At 41.2% G+C, this 25,766-nt stretch overlaps 1 long non-coding RNA gene across 1 annotated transcript in view; it reads left to right on the top strand.

Annotated features, from left to right (window-relative positions):
* Positions 1–18,932: 18,932 nt before the first annotated feature.
* LOC117980251 (uncharacterized) overlaps positions 18,933–25,766 on the top strand; it is a 44,079-nt gene continuing 37,245 nt past the window's right edge. The window contains exons 1-3 of the long non-coding RNA XR_004671493.3: positions 18,933–20,012; positions 20,547–20,638; positions 23,159–23,294. This is a non-coding gene — a long non-coding RNA (uncharacterized LOC117980251). The remainder of the gene's footprint in view (positions 20,013–20,546; positions 20,639–23,158; positions 23,295–25,766) is intronic.

Below are 25,766 nucleotides of genomic sequence, written 5' to 3'. Positions count from 1 at the left end.
AATTTTCCTCATTGCCTTTAGGCACTTAGAGTCACATTCTGGCATATACCTGGGAACCAATTGTAAAGTCGAATCTGTGATAATCAAATTGCAAAAATAGTTTTGCTAACTTATGCCACAAAAGATTTGGGAGATTATGTATGGTAATGGATCTGGAGTTGCCAGCCCAGGGAATGAGCTGTATAATTTTAGACTGGATGAATTTTTTGGATATGGGTTCTCTCACCAGGGATTTTGGATTAAATGTGCTGGTTTGAGCGGCTGGAAGTGTTCCTAACAGTTTGCTCTGTTTGTTGTTTAAAACCTAGATTCAACAGTGGCACACACTAAATGAAGTAGAGGGATCAGTCATTTCTTAGTATTAGATAGAGAAAGAAGAGAAGTGCAGTAACTTAAATGATTGGAATGTAGGAATGGATTTATCATGCATGAACAGCTCTCCCTCCCCATAACTATTTTTCTCTGTAAAGGCCCGGAGGACACTCCCTTTGTCATAGCACTGAGGAACACATTGGGAACGTGGCATCAGCACTTTTGAAAAGTGCTCTGGTGGCTGTCCTCTGTAGGCTACGGGTGGAGGTAGATATTAGCTTTGAAACAGAATGCTTAGTTTCCATAGGGATGCTGAGACACTGGAGTGGCAGAGGGTGAGTAGCAGCCCAGTAACCTTAAAAGGCTGATGGGCAGGAGTGTTAATCAGATTAGATTAACTTTGTTAATGGTAAATTGGTCTTTGACATCTGTGGCTGCACAATCCACTGATGTACCCTTTGATCCACATAATAACAGTGTTGATGATAGAATCTAGATCTGATATAAAAAGCCTTACTCGAACCATCATGGTAGATTCCCAAAGCCGAGTCTGCTCATAACTTGAATCTCTTCAGTGAAAAAGAGACATCTTAAGACATCTTTATGTCTGATGTTGAGCATTATTAATTGTATGCTTATCCATTAGGTCTTCATCTTTTTGTATCACTTCTGGTATGTTCCGATCTTCAGGTAAAGAACCTACACTATTCATATGAATACCTTTACTATAAACCCATTAGATATGTGATTATTGCTCAGTAATTGTTGGTGCTGCAGAAACATAGCCTAAGAGCTGTCTCCTTGGAGATCTGTAACAAAATGGCAAAAAAAGTGATGTTTGACACAAGTTGGAGTTGAAGGAAAGATGAAAGCATGGCAGAAGGAAACACATATGCAAAGTCTAGGCTCTGTCATGTGTGGAGAACTATGAACACATGTGTGTGGGTAGGTAGATAGAATGTGTTTAGAGGAGTTAAGAAGGAGAAGCTGGAGATGAAGAGAGAGACCAGATCGTTGTGTTCACCTCAAGACTTAGAATCTTGACTTGAGGTAATTGAGAGGCCCTTAAGAAGATTTTGGAGGATTTCAAGCAAGACGATTACATGGTGTGGAAGTGTGAATAGAATAGGGAGAGAAGTGCTGATTAGGAGGTTGTTGCAATAGCTTAGGCAAAAAATATTAGGACCTGAACTAACACAGTGGGATGGAAGGTAGAATCTAAAAGAGGTGTTAGGAGGTTGGCAACCAATTAGCAAATCACAAATGAATGGTAGGTGTCTGATGTGGGGTTGTGAGGATGGTGGTGTCAAGCTCTGCAATCAGTGAGAAAACAGGTGAGGGTGGGAGTGGGAGGCCCCTGGAGTCTGACAGTAGAGGTCCAAGTAGGCAGTTGGTTCTGTGGATCAGGGGAAAAATAGAGAGATCTGGACCAGAAACAGAAATTTAGAAATGTAGCAGATGCTGTCAGTATTCCACCCATATTGCTTTGGTATTTACCATTTTGGTGTATTCTGGCACATCTTTCCATTGTCAACAACTGTCCTCAGGGGCTTCTCTACCTATGGTCACAACAGGCTGGAAGGGGTAAGGAATTAATGCTTTCTGGGAGTAGCCCTCAAAAAATGACTCTCAGGGATTGTGTGCAAATGCTGCAGCTCATTTGCCCTTTGCCTGGGATAACTCTAGAGTATGTTTTACGCTGTTCCCTGGAGCTTCCCAGCAGGACTAAGCTCTTTTCGCCCATCGTGGAATCTTGCTTAATAATGTTTACTTTATGGGCTCCTTTCTCTTCCCTGTCTCCCTTCCCCACTCCCCTAATGGCGTTTCCAGGCATTACTGCCAAAACAAATGATTTGCATCTACATCCCTGTTTCAGGATATACTTCTGGGGAAAACCAAACTAAGACAGGTAGTAATGGGCATATGGGGAAAGTTGAAAACTAGGTGGTAGTGAAGAAATAAATGAGATCACCCGAGAAGAAAGGATAGGTTGATAACAGACCCCTGTGGAACACTATCATTTATGGAGTAGGACTAGAAAGACAAATCTGTAGATTTAGAGTAGGAGAAATCAGAGAGGAAGAGAGCAAACCAAGAAAGAGTAGTGTCCCAGAAATCAAAGGAAAACAGGCTTTCAAGATGAAGGAAGTAGTCAACCATGTCAAATGCTGGAGAGAGATCAAGTGAGAAAAGAACTAAGGAGTGTTTATTTCCTGCATTTGCTCAATAGGAAGTCCTTGGTGAACATCACACTCCATGGAAAAGAGGGAGTAGAGGGAGCTCAGGATATTTATCCCTTGGGGCTCTCCCAGAGGGAATGCTTTCGACTGGGTTTCATCCCTTCTCTGACGTTCACTGTTCCTTTCAAGACAGCCCCCTCCACATTCTCTCCTTCTGCCTTTCAGTAACTTCTTCCCTTGTTGCTTTCGACTCAGGGATGGTTACTCCATTGCTACTAGCCCCAGGTCACTACACTATCCCTTGTGGTTCTCCTACACCCTACTGGGACCCTTATAAAAGGTTCTTGTTTAACTAAACCCCACTTAAATTATCCTAATTTGAGGGTGCCATCTGTTTCCTATTGGAAACAGACTTACACAGGGGTTTAGACAAACTAAAATTTATTTGTTGCTTTGTTTTATATCTAGCAGTTTTAGAGTTTTTCGGAAAGGATTTAAGGCAACCATTTTAATAAGATTTTAATAAGATGGAAGAAACTTGAGCATATCGTAGGGTAAGGCATTAGTGATGAGGTGTTTGTTTTGCCTGCTGCAACATTATGAATAATGCAGTTCACATGTGTAATACACTCCCACAGAAACGGCCACACGTTGTTACCCTGTATCCCAGTTTTCGGGCTTTACAGCATTCTGTTCCTTTGAGATCCCTGGTGCATAAATGTCCATGGGTAGCTGAGGTAGGCTGTGGGCTACGGACAATTCCCAGATAGCAAACTAGAGCTTCCTCACTCAAAAAAGCATTGCGGAATATGAGGTAATATTACAGAGCAGCTCTGGAATACTCTTTAATTTATATAAACAGTGTAAGAAATCAGGGCTAACAAGCCACATGGTGTTACACCCCACCAGGCTGACTGCCTCTGCAGTTGGGAGCCCCTGCGCTGGTTGGAGGAACCGGGGAATAGGGAAAGGTTAAACAAATATATACTAGAGAGGGAAGAAAATTGGTGGAGTTAGGTCCTCAGAGGAACCAGAGTGTTACAGGATCCCCTTCTTGGGGGCGGGTGAGGAACAGCCACTTGCCCTTCCTCAGAGGAGACACCAAAGGGACACAATTTTCTAGGCAGGATACTGAGCAGCTGTCCTTCTGCCTGTGTCCCTGCCTGTGCCTTCCATGCCTTCACACCTCAAGGTCATGATTAATGAAATGAATCGACCCACATTTCTGTGTAACTCATTGAGATGACTTGCCTTTATTTCAGATTTCTTTCAGTGCGATAGAACTTGCAATGTTTCTATGTGATGCTGTTAGCTCCTGAGATCAACAACATTTTATAAGACCCAAATGGTCCAGAGCAAAACCTCTAGTTCCAAAGAATTGGAATTTAAAATGTGGTTTGAATCTTCTGAAATTTTTATTAAGGAAAAATAGGGCAAATGTAGGTGATCAAATTAGTTGTTATATTTGCAACACATGTAACTCTGATGCTGGCTACCCGATGTCCCCAAATCCTCTGACCTTCTGCGTCAACCTTTAGTTTACTCTCCTATAAAGTGGCTTGAGCCCCTTTTGCGTGAGAAGTAAGTCTGCTCCCCATCGTAGCTGGGCATCGGCAGGAGGGTGGACCGGGTGTGCGTGGCAGTGTCTCACATTCTCACTGTGCCTTCTGGTTCTGATTTCCTGCCTCTGGTGGTTCTCAGTTACTTTGCTGGTGGCTTCACCTTCTCCCCTGGCTCTCAGTTATGAGAGCAGCTGCCTGATGTTGGCATGAGTACCACAGATTTTCCTAAAAGTTGGGGAATTGATAGGATAATTATGGCCTAAGGCAGGAAATCATTCCCAATTCTCTTTTCATGGACATTTAATGCTAATACCTCTCACAGAGAATTTCTCACTGGCCATGCTTGTCTCTTGGCCCTGAACTTTCACCCTCTTGAGGATCTCTCTTTTTCTTCCCCCAAATTCTTTATGCATCCCCCAGTCTCAGAGACCTAAAAACCTTCTCTTCCCAGCCCACCATCAGGCTTCCAAATCTTCTTTCTTTATCATGTCGAATGCTTTGATTCTTCTTTATTGGAACTCTGTTATGTAGGTTGAATTCTAGGAATCTCACCTTTCACAACCAACATGCTCGGTATGGCATTGTTCTTAAAGAGAAGAGCCTTTCTCCATCATAAGAAGTTTTTTTTTTTTTGCCACCTAGCTCTAACTGCAGCATAACAACTCTTCATCTATCAACCCCCTTCCCTTCTCTCCACCCATCCATCCTGTTTTAGATCTGAGATAAAAATGGTTTTACAATGTTAAAAAATAAAATATGTCTAAAGTATCTATAATTTAGGTCATGAAAGATACATATTATTTCTTCAGTGTAAAAGTTGTCACAGAAAAACTTAGAAATGTGAAGAATTTTTTTTTTTGTAAAGTACTTGGCTGTAGAAGGCATATTATTGCAGTTTTTGGTTAAGGAGCTAAATTTTATTTCCAAGTATTTTAAAGTGATAAAGTGTTTCCCAAAATGTTCATCTTTAGCCAGCAATGACATCAATTCTGAGCAAAACCCATCTCTGTCTTAAAATTTTGTTGTCACATTTATGTGTGACATTGAACTTAGAAACCTACTCAATGTCTCAATGTTCTCCTCAAACAAGGCACTTTCCATTTCCACTTCAATGAATCATTCCAATAAGATCTGAGACTTTCTTTACATGTTAGTAATTTCCCTGCTCTTTGGGAAGGTCCAGGGTCCAGAAAAATGCACTGATGAAGATTTTGATGTTCTAGCCTCTTTCTTGAGCTCCTTGTACCCTCAGCTGCGTCCCTCTTCTTGTTGAGGATGTGCATATTCTGAGACTGAACCTGATTTTCCAGGACAGCCCTTCTTCTTAGAGTGGTATTTTTGTAATACAAACTACAATGAAGACTACATTGGTGGAATTCACTTCATGTTTAAATGCCTGAGGTCAGAACTCAGGACTTGCTTTCTTCGTTCCTCTGTAGTTTGCATCTATTTCATCCTACAGTTGCAAAAGGGTCATTTGATTTGTTTTCTGGGGTATCAGCTCTGAACTGACCTCAAGTGCAGCTAGAGCTCTGCAGGGCCAGATGCAGATTTTGAAGCATAGATTATTTTCCTTCCTATAGAAGGCCCTCTCTAGGAGAATGAATATGAAATTATGAGTATAAACTAGGTATGAAGGTGATTCTCTGTTAAGAGAGAGAAACAAATCACAACTAGTTACAAATTTTGAAAGTTGACTGTATTCAAAATAATTTTGAAAGTTGACTGACTGTGTTCAAAATAGCTTATTTTCAAGACTTTTCCAAAAAGATCATAATGCTAGGGACCCTTCCAGGGCCATGGAAGGAGCCTGTATAAATGTGTGTGTGTGTGTGTGTGTGTGTACGCATTATTTTTTATATCAACTTTTATTTTAGATTCAGAGAGTACATGTGCAGGTTTGTTACATGGGTAAATTGCATGTTGTGGGGTTTGATGTATGAATGATCCCGTCACCCAGGTAGTGAGCATAATGCATAGTACCTGATAGTCTTCGAACCCTCACTCCCCTCCCCTGCAGTAGTCGCCACTGTCTATTGTTCTCATCTTTGTGTCCTTGTTTAGCTCCCACTTATAAGTGAGAACATGTGGTATTTGGTTTTTGGTTCCTGCATGAATTCCTTTAGGATAATGCTGTCCAGCTGCATCCATGTTGCTGCAAAGGATGTGGCTTCATTCTTTTGTATGGCTGTGTGGTATCCCATGGTGTATATGTACCACATTTTCTTTATTCAGTTCACCACTGATAGACACCTAGGTTGATTCCACGTTTTTGCTATTGTGATGGTGTTGTGATGAATATACAAGTACAGGTGTCTTTTTGGTAGAACAATTTATTTTCCATTGGGTATATGCCCATTTGCTGGGCCAAATGATAGTTCAACTCTTAGTTCTTTGAGAAATCTCCAAATTGCTTTCCACAATGGCTGAACTATATATATTAATTTTGGAATAGAGATTTAACATTATACACAATTGTAGTAGCTGGTTCAATAGTCTCTGTGAACCTATCTTCACGTCTTACACTAGAATTTGATGTCTGCAGTGCAGGCCTTTTTGAAGGGAGGGAGGGGATGTAAAGTGGGGGAGGGCAAGGACATCCTGTGCATAGTAGGATATTTAGCAGCATCCTTGACCTCTACCACTAGAAACCCAATACCTAGGAGCATCCCCTCCTCCAGTTGTGATGAACAAAAATGTTCTCAGGCACTGCAAATGTCCTCTGGGAGACAAAAACCACCCCCAGTTGGGAACCACTGACATAAGTCCTTTGCCTGTGGATTCACATGTGTGAGGACCCTAAAGTGGCTATGTGGCAGTCTCAACCTCCAGTTGAATGGAATTGTTGTTTTGTCTCTTGGTGGAAGCATTCCTCTTTCTTTGTAACTAAGAAATCAAAACCAGCCAAGCCAAAAGTTGCAAGTATGGGAAGCAAAACCTTTGCTAGTGAATCATCAGGGTATTAGTGAGAGGGTTACTCCTATTTCCATCCCTTAATTCTCAGATTCTTGAAGCCTGATTATGGGAGTCAGGTTGCTATAACTTTTGGCCAGTTCTACTTACAATCTCATTTCTTCTCCTGCTAAATATTATAGATCACTTATAAACTTACAATTTAGCAAGGATCTTTTGTTTGTAAAATTAAGATACCCCCTCCCCCACCTCTTCCAGCTCACCTATGTAAAGAAAAATTAGTCTCAGGGTATCTCATGGATCTCAAGGTCTGGATCCCAAGACCCAGCTAGGTCTTCTTGAATGACTGGATCTGGATTTGGAATACAGTCTGGAATGAAGGGTGCTACTTTCTCTGCCTTGGTGTCTTCCCATCTATTTCTCTTTGGCATAAGATCTCTCATGGCTTTTGCATGTTTGCTTCCTCTCTTCAGCTCTCTGTTAGGAACAGGTCCCCAAATCTGGCCATAAACAGGCCCCAAAACTGGCCATAAACAGCACTGTGACATGCTCATGATGGCTATGACGCCCATGCTGAAGGTTGTTGGTTTACCAGAATGAGGGCAAGGAACACCTGGCCCACCCAGGACGCAAAACTGCTTAAGGTGTTCCTGAACCACAAACAATAGCATGAGGGATCTGTGCCTTAAGGACGTGTTCCTGCTGCAGATAACTGTCCAGAGCCCATCCCTTTGTTTCCTGTTTTAGTTAATCTATAATCTATAGAAACAATGCTTATCACTGGCTTGCTGTCAATAAATATGTGGGTAAAACTCTGTTCGTGGCTCTCAGCTCTGAAGGCTGTCAGCCCCCTGATTCCCACTCTGCACTCTATATTTCCATGTGTGTGTCTTTAATTCCTCTAGCGCCGCTGGGTTAGGGTCTCCATGACCTAGCTGGTCTGGGCAGCTCTCTGCCGGCACATAGGCTCATTGTGCTCATTCTAAAATGGCAGCCTTAGTCTCTGCAGGGCCTTCCAGCTCACCTCCCACAAATCCAAATTCCCACTCAGAGGGAATCCCGTTGGCCCACTGTGGTCAGTCAGGTGTGCCTGAGCAGTGATTGGCAAGGTCAATAAAAATGCCCCATCTTGGCACTGGATATTCCTCTCTTATAAGAACCAGAGGGCTGGATTGCTTTTCTTCATGTCTACTGTTGGCAGAAGCCACCTTATTGAGTTTCTGGAACTTCTTTTCTACCCAGTCACCAGTAGAGTTTTACCTTTGCTGTCTAGTGGCCAATCAGCTTCTGTGCCTTCCATTGGAGGAAAATGAATGCGGGTAAGCAGCAAATTCCTTTTTCCTTGAGCTAACAGGCTGGGGTGGGGGATGGGAAAGACCCTAGCTCAGGGCTGTTTCATATCTTTCTGGTGCTCCTGGTGTCCCAAGATAAAGGAATTATACCCTCTCCTTCTTATAGAGTTGGTTCCAACAATGACCATGACATTCTGTTTCATGGCTGGGTCTATCTTCCTTTTTATTTGGCAGGGGTGGGGGGAGGGGAGGGTGTTGTTTCATTTTACCACAATCAAAATCTAGAAGTCTGCCAGTTAAGATGCCCTTTAATGGCAATATATATTTATGACTATTCTTCTGGATTTTATGGACCAAACAACTTTCAAAACCAAATCTAGATATTGATGTATGGTTACCAGCTCTATATTTTGCCACATAAGGCCATTAGAATCTCCCATATCCAATTGTCATCATTTAATGTTAGGTTGAACGCTAGCAAACTGTTGTTTTTGTAGGTCAAAAGCAGTTGAATATTGGCAGTTTCCTTTGATTCAATCTAATGTAATAAAGCATATTCTAACTTGAGAAATACAGGAAGGATATACCTTACAATAAAAGACTAGCTCTTAATACAAATTTGTTTAATTTTATGAAAAATGCGCTATACTTTCCTTAATTTTCTGATTTCATCATGGACCATGACAACTTCATCCTGCTATGGTACTTGTTTTTGGTGAATCTTTTTTTGAAATTCTGGTCTAGTGAAACACACATGGGCGACCCTCTCAAGATCATTCTCATTTCCTATAACTCTTTTTTCCTAATCTGAGACAGGGTGCTGGCCTTCCCTTTGTCCAAAGCCACATTTAAAGAGGAGTCATGTTCTCTGAGATCCTCTGAGGCTGTTGTTGGGTGAATTCCTCACTTGCGCCAAACTTAGGTATTTAAGGGACATGTCTGCTAGCACACAATTTATTTTTACACTCTCCCCATAAAGAACATGATCACATTGACAAAAGGAGCCCCAGTCACCTCCTATGGTTCCTCAATGAACTATGCAGGAGTTCTACCAACCACGAGTTAAGCTGATTACCTTTAGAATCATCTTTTGTCATCATCTTTGTGTATTTTGCACTACTTTTCTATCATCTCAGGCAACTCCCCCATCACCCTCTATTTTCTACCCAAGGGATCTTCATCTCTCTTACAAGCTAAATCCAGACAGATTGTATAACAAACTGGCTTTGGTTATTAAAAACATCTTTTTAGCTCTTGGCATAACAAGCAAAACCACTCCTGATGAAAAGAAAGCCTGTCCCATATGGTTCTCAAAAGAAGTACAATTTTTTGAATTTACTGTACATGTGAAAATAATAAACAATTTGCATTTCTTTCTTTTTCTAGTAATTCAGACTCTAACCTGAGTGTCTTTAAAGAATGGATTTAGTAATTTCTACATTGTACCACTTTCTGAAATATTACTGATTTTCAGTGAAGTAACTAAGCCCTAGCCAAATGTTTTAGTTTATTTCTTTCTCTCTCTCTCTTTTTGTCAATCTGTAAATGCGTCAGAAAAACGTTTACTGTAATGTTAGACTGTGCATGTGTTGGCATTAAAAGTGTGGTTTTGTCCTTACAGGGAATCAAATAGAAGCAAAATTATAGTTAATTCTTGGTCTCTGTGGTAATGGGGAACAGACTGAGTTTGTACCAATAACACTTGAAAAATTTATTTTAGAAATTAGGTTGAACCTTGTCCTTCACTAAACTTTTGCCAGAAAATCCACACGCAGTCAAGTTGTTCTTCTTTCTCTTCTGCCTGGCTCTGCCCCGTGCTGGGGTAGGGAAATGGCCAGCAGGAAAGAAGGGTGGAATCAAAAGACCTATGCCCAAATGTCATGGTCCTGAGGTGGTTCTCAGCATGTTGACTAGAGTTATTTGTGGGAAAAGGAAACCACTCTGTAAGGAACCAGGATGATAGCTTCCTACTCTTTCAGTAGGTGTCTTGCCTTTCCTTGTGGTTTAAGAGAGATCCCCCAAAACTCCTGTTATCTCCTTTCTAAATTCAGTTTCTAGTTAGCAATTGAAAGAAAGCAGTAGAAGGACTTCAGAGAACTCTGAGGCCTCTTTAAAGATATTCTTTCAAAAAATGATTTGAAGTATAGCTGAGTGGGAAAGATGCCACCACAGAGCCATCTACTTCTAGCCAGTAGCCTGCAAGAGAAAGGGCTTATTCAATGTAGTTTAGTCTCTAACCTTTTGGGGGGAAGGTAAGCTCTTTATGGTCTCACGGCTCCCCTGGGGGTTTTCTATAGACCCGAAGGGGCGGGGTATGCTTATTCTGGATCAGTAATGTGTCCTATTGCAAACAACTCACATGCTGACAGAGACACAAGTGCACTGCAGTCATGGTCTCCAGATGTGATGCTCCAATGGTGTAAGCCACTAATTTGTCCTGGAGCTATTACTCTTATCTGTTGAAGAAAACTTAGAAAATGACTTTCAGTTAAAAAAAAATTGCTGGAAGACTCTCTAACTCTTTGCTACTAATAGTAGTAATCCTGGCACAATTCTTCAAAAGCTTTGGAATATATATATATATATATATATATATATATATATATGCCTCCAAAAATATATATATCTCCCCTATAATATATTAATATATATGGGATTATAGTAGGGTTGGGAGAAACCCTAATTAGCTACATTAGAGGAACTCAAAATACAGAATGAAATGATGGTTTTAAATAAGGCTAGATATCATAATTAGTCCCAGATGGTTCCTTTGTAGTCAGGAGAGTTTTACCAAACAGCCACATTTGTTTTTTTTGAATGTCAAAATAGAAAACGAATTAGGCTCCTGCACTGTTTCTTAATACAGCTTCTCTGGGGCTTTGCTTTGTAGGCCTTGTGACATGCCCATTGAGACAAAAAGATTGTGTTCTCCATGATACACTCTTCACAAGGCAGCAGATGTTCTCAGAAACAATGTCTATGTCCTTGGAACCAAGAGTTTCTCTTTCCTCCTGGCTTTCTGCATTTGCTTTTGGTTATAGAGAACATTTTCTCTTTCTCTGGTTCATCTGTTTAGGATGCTCACTGCCCTTGGGCAGCGGGTCTCGTAGGTCTCAGGGTATCATCCCCACTTGTGAGAAAGCAAACTCATCACCAGACAGGGAGCCCTGACTCCCATGAAAAACAGCCAGGCAGATCAGAGACAAGTAAATCTTCAAGTAAATCCTGTTTGCCATGGAAAACAGGGAAAATCAGACCAAAGAAAACCCACAGCTGATTGCCAAAGAGGGTGTTGGCTTCAGTTTTTTCCAAGAGACATCAGTTGTTCCTTAATATTTCCAATAGAAAACCTGACAGAAAAAATAATTTGTTTCCAGTTCTATCCTACTAACAAGTTTTGCCCATTATGTTACCTAATTGCTTGCAGTCATCAGTAGGGAAAATGTAGACACACCCATTTTTTTTTTTTTTTTTTAATAAATGACTCTCCCAAATCTGCATTTATTTGTTGGGATCCAGAGTTCCTTTTTAAAATCTTCAAAATATTTCCATTTTAAGTAGATGGATTAACACACACAATCTGTTTCTTCCTCACTCAAAGAAAACTAGTGATTCATTGCTTTTCCATGAGCTAGTACTTGATTTAGAACAGGATGAAGCCAGCCTTATCTCCCATCATGTGGATGTTTAATTTCTCATAGTCCATGTGACAGTTACCATGAGTAGAATAGGCATTTTGTATCTAGTCAGATTCGTTTGTATTTAGAGTGAAAGATATATGTTTATTATTTAATATTTTGGTGAATAAACAATGCTTTTTCTTCTGTCTCTCTAGATCAACATATTTATTTTATATATTCTTTTATTTTCAGTGAGTAATATAATAAAATATAACCCATTTTATAATAAATGTTCTCCATAGCTGACCAGTGAATCACAATAAAACTAAGTTTTCCCATGGAACAAAAATTACTCATTACATGTAACTACCAAATTTTTAGAAGAAAATGGGCTTGGCCCAGATCATGTGGAACATGCCAGCCCTTTGTTTTGTATGAAATTTCTGGTGGAATAAGTGAAAATATCTTTCCCCTTTTGAAATATCTGGATAATTGCTAAAATTCCCCTCTTTTTTCTTTAGTGAACATGAAGTCAAAACCTGGATTTTGAAATAGAGATATATATTTCACTTACAGTATAAAAATGCCCAATTTCTATTTTTAATCACCTCATAATTCTTATTTTTCCTATAGGACATCTTTGCTTTTATAACAAATTTAAAGAAATGAACAGTACATAAACATTGACCAACTCGCAATTTTTTATAAGCTTAATGTCCTCTTATTAATGTCAAGGTGATATCAATTATGTTGTCAGGAATTATCAAATGCCTGTGTAGCATAATAGCATCTAAATATTAGTGCACATATTAAATTAATTATAATATGTATTGTATTAATATTCATACATTTGGTTAACATATCACGCATACTCTTGACTTCAGGCTTTGTGCCTATAAATTCATACAGATTCCCATGGCTCTATTGTTATATATTTTTTAAATAACTTCTTGCTGGAGCTGATTTCACAATCTCAGCATTTTGGGGGGCTTAGGAACACTAAAAATTTGATATTAGAAGTGTGAGAAAATAGACAAACCATTTAAATTAGTTTTATGGTATCTAAGACTTCAAATGCTGTGAGACAAAGCAAGCATGCAGTGTCTGTTATTAATGCTATAGAGCATTTGTCATCCTTAAAACAGACATCTGGAAGAAGTGCTGTTAAATTAATTTATTTACTCATTTATTTGTCATGTATTTAACAAATGCACCTTGAGCACCTACTATGTGCCAGATACTCTGGTAGGTGCTGAGACACGTTGGTGAGGAAATTCAAATGCAGGTCTTGCCTCAGGGTCTGGTGGGATAATCACTCACTCTTATTGAACATCACATCTCCAATTGCCTTTGGAATTCTGACATTCCATCAATCTATGAGCCATTCAGTTGTATTACAGCATTGTAATCCTGGTTTACAACTTGTCAATTAGGCAGTTTGCCTACATATTTTCCTGCCTTCAGATGCCAACTGAGCTCTAAGGTTATCTCCCGCTTCTTAAAGTCTCTCCCTCTTGTTTTCTGATTTGATTTATTTATCTGTGACTTCTAAGACACTGGAGTAGGCCATGCACTGATGCCAGTATTGAGTGCCAGGAATTATGGTAAACTGCTTCTGGAGATGTTTAGGGTATGTTTCAGGAGTTCGGTGACTTTCGTTGCACCTAAGAATCTTGTCTTTCATTAATGGATAAGATAGTAAACATAACCAACCGACATGGTAGTTAGGGTCATGCTGACTGCAAGTTTGCCTCACCTTTTGTAAGTAAGCACAGAGCCATGGATGAATTATGCTGAGGAACTGGGTTGCAGGAACTTCTATTTACCCACAAGATAGTTTAAAACATTCAAACTGAAGTTACAATCCCCATGCTCTCTTCCTCAACGAACAGACATTCTTCTAGTGGAGACGCCAACCTGATTCCATCCAAAGCCAGTCTCATTCCTAGAATAGCTAACAACCACAGCTAAATATTTCCCAAGTAAACCCAGCTAAGAATAGTTCCTTATTTCGAGAGCTCTGACACAAGAAACTCAACACCCTGTTGGAGTCAGATAAGCTGAACTTTTTTCAAGAGCTTTGTCAAAGTGAGACTGAGGAGGATGGAGCCTGAGAAAAATCCAGACTGAGCCTTGTTAGACTTTCCACATCACCTATAAGGTGGTATCGAGTGAGGCTGCATTAGACTCAAAGTGCCTTTAGGCATGACTAGATGCTGAACTGACTGTCAGTGCCTTGGACACCAAAAAGATTGACATTAACTCTGACCAACACTCACATTAAACATTCATTCTTAAAATTTTGCAGTTCTTAAATGTTAGTACTGTCTGACATCTCTCCCACTTGTTCTACTAAAAGTTGCTGGAAAGCCGAAGCTCCGTTTTGCTTCTTTAAGCCAGAAAGACATGTTTACTTCTTAAGAGGTTCAATTTATGAGGGCTTATTATTAGTCCCAAAATATATTACTGGTTTGCCATTGATATGGTACTGGATCTCCTTTTCTTTCTTTTTTCTTTTTTTTTTGAGACAGCGTCTTACTCTGTTGCCCAGGCTGGAGTGCAGTGGCAGGATCTCGGCTCACTGGAACCTCCGTCTCCCGCATTCAAGTGATTCTCCTGCCTCAGCCTCTCAAGTAGCTGGGATTATAGGCATGATCCACCATGCCCAGCTGATTTTTGTATTTTTAGTAGAGACGAGGTTTCCCTGTGTTGGCCAGGCTGGTCTTAAACTCCTGACCTCAGGTGATCCGTCCGTCTCAGCCCCCTAAATTGCTGGGATTACAGGCGTGAGCCACCGCACGCGGCCTAGAACCCCTTTCTTAAGGACCCTGAGTGGGCAAGTATAAAAATCATCCCATTCTTATTAATGAGAAATAGAAGCTTAGATGAGTACTGACTCATGGTTCATATTTAGCAAATGACAGATCTGGGACAAGACCCCAGGTCTTTGGATTTCCTTTTGTCATGTTCCCATGACTCATACCATGCCCACATGCCTAAATGTCCAAGGCCTGCTCACCCCAGCTATTCTTATTCATGTGTCTGTTTTAGATTGGCAAGGAAAAAAAGCTTTCTAACTTTTCTAGGAATGGGTCTCAACCCACAGCATAATATTTGAGGCAAATATCCTAATTTTCCCCAGTACCAAAAAAGGTCATTTTTATATTTCTTATACAAGTCTCCATATCCATAAACATGTCACAGTATTCTTTGACTAAGGCACTAACTCTATTGTTTCAGCATGGCTGCATTTGTTTAACATAAATGGTTTGCATTTAGACTGCCTTGTGCTTTCTTCTCCGGCCTAAAGTATTTCTTCCAGGCTAGAATGCTTTTTCTTCTTTGGCATCCATTAAAAATCATTGGCAACATGGCCACGTTCCAGAAACACTTCTGTAATGCCAACCACAGGAATTGATGTCTAAAAATAAGAATTGAAAAATAGGTTTAAGTTAATGCCCAGAAAGAAATATTGCCATGTGTCTTTACTGAAATTTGGTAAAATCCATACTAGAGAAAAGTGTGAAATACATGAAACCCTTATTGCTGCTTCCTGTAAAAACCTTGGCAGAGTAGTTAGTGAGAGCTCATCCTTTTTCATCTGTCTCTCTCCTATTAGCCACTTTTCATTCTTGACTTAAGGTTGTGTAAGTTCAGGAGAGATTCTTACTCTGTCTGGAACCCATAGCTGAGCAGGCTTCCTGGGAAGAAGCTGGGCTCCTCACTAACTAAAGATGTCCCAGCTCTTGAAGTTTCTGTTTTCATTTGGCCATCATTTGTTGCTTCCTTTATGGAAATGATTAAACTCAGCAAATGATGAAACATGAAATCAAATAGTTTGGGAATAGTGTGGGCAGTTTAAAACTGGTTTGAAATACAGTGTGGAAACTAAAAAAAAAAAATTAATATTAACTATCTGGGATCTACCTACTCCTTCCATCTAAAATTCCATTTCAGTTCATTCCATGAGAATAATTATACCCTGAAATAAACCATTCTTATTTGTCTTTTGTAAGTCTTTACTCAGCTTTCCCCTATATTTTTCATCTTACTTCTGATTTTCAAACACACAGTCCGGTGGTAAAGCCCTATACGCAGTCCAATCACTTATAACTCATGAAATGCATCATATGTTGCCAGTCCTTTATTTCTTCCTCTTTCCCTCCCTCCCTTCCTTTCCTTTTTCCTTTCCTTTGTGCACACAAACTATAAGAAATTCATAGGGCAGGCTGCTAGGAATTAGCAATAATTACAATGACTTTTTCTAGAAGATGTAAAAATAAAAATCAGGCTGGACCCAAAGATGAGACAATAAACACATTTAATTTGTAATAATGACTGACTTTTCTTTCTTATTGCATTTTCAAAGCTTTTTATGTGATTGGAGAAGTGTCATGGACAGTAAGTCCAGAGAATAATAGGACAATTTCAAAGCTATTCTTCCTCCTCAATAGTCTATAAACCTCATGGCACTGAATTTCACACCCTAGCCCAGATTTACATTTAGATTAACAGATTCAATAACTCCTCTGGGTTTGGAATGTGTCAGCCTTATTGGTACTTACTAAAAGGAACTTTAGTTTCTTTACTTTCTAATGTCATGACTGTGTTGTCTACTGTGGATTACTGTTGATTTATACAAACATAAAACTTATTTTACTACAGTATAATTTTGCTCTGAGTCTTTTGGACTCATATTTTTGGTAGACCTTCTCTTGTGTGCACAAATTATGATGTCACAAAGTTATGGATTTTAAATGTTGATGGTAGCTCTTAGGATGTATTGGTATTCTTTCTTTCCTTTTTTTTTTTTTTGAGACAGAGTCTCACTCTGTCACTCAGGCTGGAGTGCAGTGATGTGATCTCGGCTCACTGCAACTTCCACCTCCTGGGCTCAAACTATTCTCCCACCTCAGTCTCCTGAGTAACTGGGACTATAGGCATGCATCACCACACCTGGCTAATTTTTGTATTTTTAGTAGAGACAGGGTTTTGCCATGTTGGCTAGGCTGGTCTTGAACTCCTGGGCTCAAGTGATCCATCTACGTTGGCTTCCCAAAGTGCTGAGGTTACAGGGGTGAGCCACTGTGCCTGGCCTTTTTTCAATAAGACAGTCTTAGCTTTCGTCCTAGGTGGAGACTAGACAAATCAGCTTTCAAGATGTTGAGTTTCTCTCACCAATGAGATCATGCTAGGACCTATTGAATCAAAAGGAGGATTAACAAGTCTATATGGTTCATAGCCTCTTATTTTATTTTTAAAATATTTTTTACCCTATTAGACACTTATTATTTCATTTTTCAAAATGGACAAAGGCTTATATAATCTTGCCAATATGCTAAAAATAATTGTCTTTAAGATAATCAGCCAGGCATGGTGCCTCATGCCTGTAATGCCAGCACTTTGGGAGGTTGAGGTGGGAGGATTGCTTGAGCATGGGAGTTAGAGACCAGCCTGGGCATCATAGTGAGACCCCATTTCTACAAATAATTTTTTTAAAAAATTAGTCAGGTCTGGTGGTGCATGCCTGGAGTCCCATATACGTGAGAGGCTGAGGTGAGAGGATTGCTCGAGCCCGGGAGGTCGAGGCTGCAGTGAGCCATGATCGTACCACTGCATTCTAGCCTGAGTGACAGAGTGAGACCCTGTCTCAAAAAAAAAAAAAAATCCTCCTGTATATTCTGCAAGTTTGCTCAATTCCCATGAGCTTTTCCCGTTCTTGATCATGTCATGAAAAAGATGATTTTTGCGAATCTTTCTATCTCCATGAAAATCTGTATATGTCTGCCATATGGTTTCTTATAAGCCCAGGCAAACCTCTGCAGAGCCAAGCCCTGCAAGCCTGTGTGGTTCACATGCCTCGATATGACCTTGCAGGCTCTGTTCCTTCCTTTGCTGTTGTCAGCACTTTCCCAGGGGCTGGGGAAGGTTTTGAAGCCTCTGGATGTGAAATCCTTGAAGATAATTCCAGGTTAGGAGATTATGTTGCCAAACATTTCCCAGCAGATGCAGAGCTGGGTGGTGTCCTGCAGATTTCCAAGGTGTTGTTATCGGGGCTTTCTTGAGTAGCAGCAAATCCAACTGTGGCAAAGACAAGGCACAGTTGTTTTTCCAGGGAAATCTGTCCAGCTTCCTGTGGCATGCCTGACTGTCTGGGGTCACCACGGCTACATGTGTGCTCTGGGGAGTGGAGCGCTTATGCCAGTCACAACAAGCAGTATCTGTCATGAAGGAAACACGCAGAGGCCAGTTTTGATGACTTCTTGTCTTCACTGACCATCAACATGTTTAGAATGGTTTATAAAAATTTAAAAATTAGCCAGGTGCGTTGGTGCGTACCTGTAGTCCCAGCTACGCAGAAGGCTGAGGCGGAGGATTCCTTGAGCCGAGGAATTCAAGGCTGCAGTGAGCTATGATCACGCCACTGCACTCCAGCCTGGGTGACAAAGTAAGACTCCATTTCTAAAAAATGAAAACAAATTTTTTAAAAAGAGAAAGGTGTATAAACCAAGAACTTAGTCTTTCAAATGAAAGTACAACACCTGTGAGTTACTTCTAGGCTCTGAGTACTTAAAGATGATCTAGTATTTTATTATATTTGCCTGAGCCATTTTAGATTTCAAATTGGATATATTTTGAGGTCTCAGTTTATTCAGTCCAGTGCATTTGGTATTGTAGCCAGAGGCTTAGATCCCAGTCCTGGGAGAAGGTAGGAGGATGGGGAGGACCAGGGGAAGGAGCCTGAGGAGTCAGTGCTTTCGTGTTCCTCCTGCCCACTCTGAGGTCCCCTTACGAAGGAGCCTGGACAAGGGCCTGGGAGACGGCATACAATTGGACCTCATGGGTGATCTGTTGCATTGTTTGCACTCATTTGGTGAACTGAGCATGTGACTTGTCAAGAATATTTTTCTTCAGTGTTGCAGCATGTGCCCAGTCAGGGAAATTTAATCCATATGTGTCAAAGATTCACTTACACTGAAATCATTAAAGCACTGTTCTGAGTTTTTTGATGTCTAACAAGTCTTTTGGCTTTTTCCAAGCAGTTCTAAGTCCTTTGCCAAGAGCAAGCCTAATCCCGAGCACCAGAAAATTCAGACTTTCTCCCTGAGTTGAAAACCCTTTCCTCTATCTCAGGGAAAAATTCCTCAGCAATTCAGCATTTACCTGCCCCCATTTCTGAGTGCCTCAGAGGAGCAGAGCTCTGGAGGGGGAAAACACGATACGGCCTGATTTACACATCTGGCCCCGATCTGGGTCTGTTTTCGAACTTGGCAGGAGGGACAGGATGCATTTGACTTTCATCTACCTCTGCTTCACTGGAGACGTTGTGGGGCATGAACACCAGGCGTTTCTGAGTTCATGTGGTCGATGGACATGGAATGGAAGAAGCCTCTTTTCCCTGAAAGGACTTAGGACAAAATAGTAAAGAGCATCAATGCGCAGAGAAGAAGTATGGCATTTCTCTTCTTTCCAAGACAAGAGCTACTCAGTCCCTGTTGGAGCTGCATCTTACCAACAGCCTTTCATCCCCCACCTCACTAGTAACTGCAGTTGCCTCGATTAGGGTTAGGGCTGGTCCTAGGGTACTGCGGTGATGCAGTGAAGGCTGCCTCTGGAGGGAACCTCTTTCAGTATCTCCCCTTCTTCTTCTTATTTTTTGGCACATTTTCTGTACTCCTACCCTTAGTAATCTTTTCTCAGAAACTGTCCCAGGTCCTTCCTGTCATTGAGGAAAACAGGAGATAAATAAAGTCCTGTGAAGTTGTTCCTGAGAACATGCTGCTTCCCCAGGACTGGTGACCATTGGATTATGTCTTTTTCATTTCTATGTCATTTCTGGTACAGTGCCTGGCCTACAATTGGTGCTCAAGTAATGTTTGCTGAATAAATACGGTATCTCTGTACACAAGAGAGTCATGTGACCTCCAAAAGGCTGAGCCCTTGATGGTGAAATTTCAGCTGCAGACCTACTCTCAACAAACTTCCTGGTCTTTCTGTATTTCTTCTAGTGGTTTCATCCATTCAAACCCAGAGTGCACATCAGAACGTACATAACTAAATGGCAGCCCACGGGACAATGCTTTTGAGTGGAAGTTTTTCTACTACTCTCCAATCACTACAGAGAAGTCAAAGGTGATCCACCGCTCAGGACAGAAGGGGGCTGACCCTTCTCTGCTGCTTGGCTCAGGCTTGTGTTGAGACAATGCACGAGGCCATCTCTTGCTTCCTGCAAGATTCTGTTTTCTTCTTTCTGTTGAAGTTCTTTCCTCTGTAATGTGAAGGCTAGACTAGTTCAGTTGTTCTATGCATTTCATCTTATATATACTTTTTCTGAGGCTATTCAGACTTTAGAAAGGATCAGGTTTCCAGTTATTTGGAAGAGGGACACAGCCAGATAATTTCTGGGTCTCCTTGCTGGTCTCCCAGCTACAGTTTTGAGAACTCATGTGAGCCAAATTGGTCTGTTTTATGTGGTAATTACTGGTAGCCTCCAACAGTTAGAAGGAAGTGATAACTGGATCTCTCTTTCTTCACACCCTAGTTTCCAGGTGTTATGTACCAGTGAAAGTAAGTCTCAGGCAGAATTCTAGTATATAATTGGATGTCTATTAGTAAGCAATCATGCAGTCTGCTCCAGTAAACTTGATGAAGTCTTTGTCCTTTTAGGCACTTGGACTAGTACCCTGCATGAAAGTTCATTTCAAGGCAAACAGAACAATATTCTTGGAATGGGAGGAAGAATCTTCGAGTTTGAACAGGTAACAAAGTCCATCACGAAGTGGTGGAAGGCTAGATGAGACCTAGGGTCTCACACTGAAGCTGAAAGTGGCGGAGATTTTTATGCTGTGTTTGTGCAAAGGTTGAGGTGCCTGCATACAATTTTTCATCTGAACACATACCTGGAGCACTTCTTATTTTACCCATGAAAATTTATTTAACATCCTTTATGCTAAGCAATGTTCTGGTGCAGATTTGGAAAGCAATTTTTAAAGCTGCTTACAGCAGGCTTCTTTGGGATAATTCTTGGTTAAGACATTTTAAATGCTGATTGCCCATTGGGAGTTCAGGTTAAGGTTCACAGAGACATATATAGCCCTGTTTACACAAAAATATTCTTAAAGATACCATAATACAGTATTGAGAACTGATAGTCTCTATGCTTCTATCAGTAAAGATATGATTAGAGTCCTTCTATATGTACATAAAGGACTGAAATATCAAACTAAAAACCATTTGTAAGAAATTTGAAAGATGGTTTTGGATGGTTTTTTACCTTAGTGACAAGCAATACACAAAATTATCTCAAGCAGCTGCTGTTTATGTTTATTTTAAATAAAAAATTGAAATAATATTTTTAAAATAAAATGATTTATTGATGTAATCAGCTTATTATTTACTATGTAGTTAACATAGGTATTTTTAAGAGTCTTAAAATATTTTTGAATCAGTTACTTTGATAGTTTTAAAAATTATGTAATGTGACACCTTTGTGAAGTGATGATGTATTTGTATAAGAAAATTCATTTTAGTCACAACAGGGGAATTACTCATCTAACTCAGTCAAGCACAACTCTTACATTTGTTAGCAATATAGTAATTGTATTCTCACTTAGAAGACGGTTTTATTGTCATTATATATTGAGATTTTAGATATAGAACTAATTGCTGTCATATCTTGCCAAAAATTGACACATTTCCAAGCAATCTGCATTATTTATTCAAAATTTGAGCATTTTTTCTAATATAAAAAGGTCTCCCTTTTATCAGCCACACATAAATTCTGACCCCAAAGTACACTGATGTATGGATGTGATGGTTAAATATGGAGGCGGGACTACCGCTTCATTCATTCTATAATTCTCCCTAAGTGCCTACTATGTTCCAGGCACTATGCTGAGCACAGAATTGAATGTGTGGGCACAGCAATAAGCTGGCAGGTGTGTCTCCAGCCAGCCTCGTGGAGCTACAAACATACCAAAGAGGAGGCGCACACTGGTGTAATGGGCCAGATGACAATCTTGTGTCTTCCCACTCTGAGTTCCACTGTGAGGTTTGGGGTTATTTTGTGAACTTTGTTTCCAGGGTGTGTGTGTGTGGGGGGGGTGCAGGGTTGTGGGGGGATGGGTAAAATATTACATCAATTAATTAGTTCTTTATGTAAAATAGTATATACATATGATAACATACACAAAGATAGGTGAAACAATCTTCTACGTGCTGGGCATTACAGAAGTCTCCCTGGGGAATCACACCCAGTTTCTTTTTTTTTTTTTTTCTTTTTTTTGAGACGGAGTCTCGCTCTGTCCCCAGGCTGGAGTGCAGTGGCGCGATCTCGGCTCACTGCAAGCTCTGCCTCCCAGGTTCACACCATTCTCCTTCCTCAGCCTCCTGAGTAGCTGGGACTACAGGCGCCCGCCACCACGCCCGGCTAATTATTATTATTATTTTTTGTATTTTTAGTGGAGACGGGGTTTCACCACGTTAGCCAGGATGGTCTTGATCTCCTGACCTCATGACCCGCCTGCCTCAGCCTCCCAAAGTAGTGGGATTACAGGTGTGAGCCACCATGCCCAGCCCACACCCACTTTCAAAATTTTAATTGCTACTCAAATACAGATGTTTCCAAAGTATTAATATGGTTCTGATTTTCCCCTAGAGATTTGGACTTGCATATACAAATGGCAGCTGTCTCCACATGGCCATCCCTCAGGTACCTCAAATGCAGAGTGACCCAGGGAATCCCATCTGGCCCATTTAGACCTGCGCGCCTCACTCTCTTTTCAGTTGATGGTGCATCAGTGCTGAGGCAGAAACCTGGGAGCCATTCTGGACTTTCCCCGCTCTTTCAGATCCACAGCCAATCCAGTATCAAGTCCTCCTGATTCTAGCTCCTCGATCCTTGCAGCCATCGCCTTCTCTTTATCTCTGTTATTTCTGCTGTAGTGTGAGCCCTCGTTGCAGATCACCCTGAGAATCAAAAGAACCCCCTGCGTGATCAGTTCCCTTCCATTTATCTGCCGCAAAGTCAAACTCCACACAACCCAGAGAATAACTTACTAAAGTAACAATCCAACCAGGCCCTTCCTTGTTGATATTCCTTCAATGGCTTCATATCCATGATGGCATCACTTTTTCTACTGTGGATAGGGACCCATCACTGGGTTATGAAGTCAGGTTAGTCCTCTGTGACCAGAGTTTTAAAGAAAAAATTTAGGATAAATTAGGATTGAATAGGATAAAAACAGATAATTTTTTTACTTTTTAATTTTTTTGTACAGTTGGGGTCTCCCAAAGTTGCCAATGCTGGTCTCCAACTCCTGGCTTCAGGTGATCCTCCCACGTCAGCCTCCCAAAGGGTTGGGATTACAGGCATGAGCCACCATGCCCAGCCCAGATGATTCTTATAAGATGAGAGTAAGTAATGTTTGCAAAATTTTTGTTTCAGGTATGTGTGTGTTACTGGGTAGCTACGAAAAATTTATTTTCTTTTTAAACTAGGAATCCTGATTTTATTTTAAAAAGCTATTGATGTAAACCTCAAAATTTCCTACAGAAATACACTTAGAGACTGAGGAGGATGAATGCAGTCCCCAGGGAACGTGGGACATCTTGTTTATAAGTGAAAACATTTTCCTCTTTTATCTTCACAGTTTTCTAAAATTTTACATTCTGCTCACTAATAAACCTACATTTACCTTATTATAAACAGAATTTTAAAAATTACTTATCTTTAAATATGTTTCTTCACCTAAGGCTTTGCAAACTCCTGCCACACCACCCGGGGTCCTCATTCCCTGGTCTCAAAGCTAGACCCAAGTGTTAATGGTCAAGCTGCTTAGTGCAGGTCACCCTGCTTTCTGGTGGCTGGCCCTGGCTACTCCACAAGGGTACTCCTTTACCTGATACTTTGGGTTGCAGAAATGCTCTTTGCATCTCTTTCTATTCCTCCATGACTCTTACCTTCTTTCTTTTGTCCTTGCTCCAGTTCCTGGATAAAATGTCCAGCTTCCGTTCCTTCTCCAGGCTAACTCTTCTTCCTGTGTCAGAGCCCTGCTAAGGAGTCAGTTCCCCTACAGGAAACCTCACAACCCTTCACACTGCTGAGGGGACCATATATTTGCACTACCCTGTACCAAGCTTGCATAGGCGAGATTATAGGGAACACAATTATATTTTAAAAGTTCTGGTTGCTGGTGACCTGGCCTCAGCCAGGCACAATTTGACATTTATTTCCTGGCATGCTACGGCAGTGGAATGTTATCTTGGGATATTGATTTGTGTTGTGCTTGTTGCATGTTCCATTTCCCCATTTAAGCAGGCAGCTGGCAAGACTTTGGAATCTTTACCTCAGGGATGATAATAGAAACTGCTCAAGTGGAATCTTCCTGCCTTTTGTCCAGTGACTGTGTCAATTGTCCTGGATGGGATGGAGAGGAAGGGGTGGGACAGTGGAGGGTACCTTTGTGGACAAGCAAGAAGAGAAAAGAGAGACTCCCCAAAGGGGACAAGGGTAATAAAGCTTGGTAAATCTGGGCAGGGCCCTGGGCCAGCAGAAGGACCTCAGAGATAGGACAGGGAATGTTGAGGGGGCTGGGCCCTTTCACAAGGTCTCCAGCCTGGCCAGAGGCTCTTGATCCCCAAGAGAGGCCAGGAGATGGCAGAGCTGCTGGCCGTGATGGGATCCTGTGGGCCGGGACATCAGGTACTGCAGCAGAAATCAGATGGATGAAGAACGCCTTCCTGATGTCCCAGGGCTGTGTATGGCCCAGCCCTGGGAGGCAGGGAACCCCAGCAGGACTGTGATAGCATTTTGTATGTACTGAAATTGGACTCAAATTGATTTAAAGAAAATAGAAAGGCTGGGCATGGTGGCTTATGCCTGTAATCCCAGCACTTTGGGAGGCCGAGGCAGGTGGATCACCTGAGGTCAGACGTTCGAGACAAGCCTGGCCAACATGCGAAACCCTATGGCTACTAAAAGTACAAAAATCAACTGGGCGTGGTGCAGGCACCTGTAGTCCCAGCTACTCAGGAGGCTGAGGCAGGAGAATCACTTGAACTTGGGGGGCCGGAGGTTGCAGTGAGCTGAGATCATGCCACTGCACTCCAGCCTGGGTGAAAGAGTGAAATTTTGTCTCAAAAAAAAAAAAAAAAAAGAAAAAGAAAAAGTGGTCCTTCTTACTTACCTAGCTTTGTGAGCTAATGTGGGCTAAGATTCACATCTGTCATATTACTGATTTTGGCTTTATATTGAATATTTTGTTGTTGTTTTCAAATGGATAGCTGACATTTATATACATAGCATCTTATGTGCATAGACTCATTTAATTCCCACAATTCTTACAAGGCTGGACCTATTGTGATCTTTATTTTGCAAATGAGAGAATAATGATAGAAACAATCTGTCCTAATTTCCAGCTAATAAGTGGTGGAATCAGATTTAAACCCAGGCCGACTGGATGTGGAGTCCAATTACTCCCCGCTCCCTCCTCCCACCTCCCTGTGCTGTGTTGCTGGTAGATGCTGCTTCTTTGAAGACCATGCCATGTGTTTCCATTTTCTTCATGGGGCTTAACTCAGTGAAGGGCATCAGAGGTGATCAGCAAACATGGGTTGATTCTCTGGTTGTTGACATAGGAATTTGCTTTCCTGTGGAAGGAGCCTGGCCTCTCTGCCCTGGATCTGCCAGACATTGTCTGGCTGAGAGGAGAGGGTGGTTAGAGCTCCGCTCTCTTCAGCGCTATGCTCCTTCTCCTCCACCTTTTCTGCTGCCTGCCCAGGCTTGGGAGGAACAGCTGGTCACCTTCAAGCTGTCTGTGTGTCCTCCCTATGGTTTTGGTCTTTCAGGCTCTGTGAAGGGTGACCGGGTCCTGGAACTCAGTGTGC

Source organism: Pan paniscus, chromosome 4 (assembly GCF_029289425.2).
Source record: "Pan paniscus chromosome 4, NHGRI_mPanPan1-v2.0_pri, whole genome shotgun sequence".
Classification (NCBI taxonomy): Eukaryota; Metazoa; Chordata; class Mammalia; order Primates; family Hominidae; genus Pan; species Pan paniscus.
This window is presented reverse-complemented; position numbering and strand designations above follow the sequence as displayed.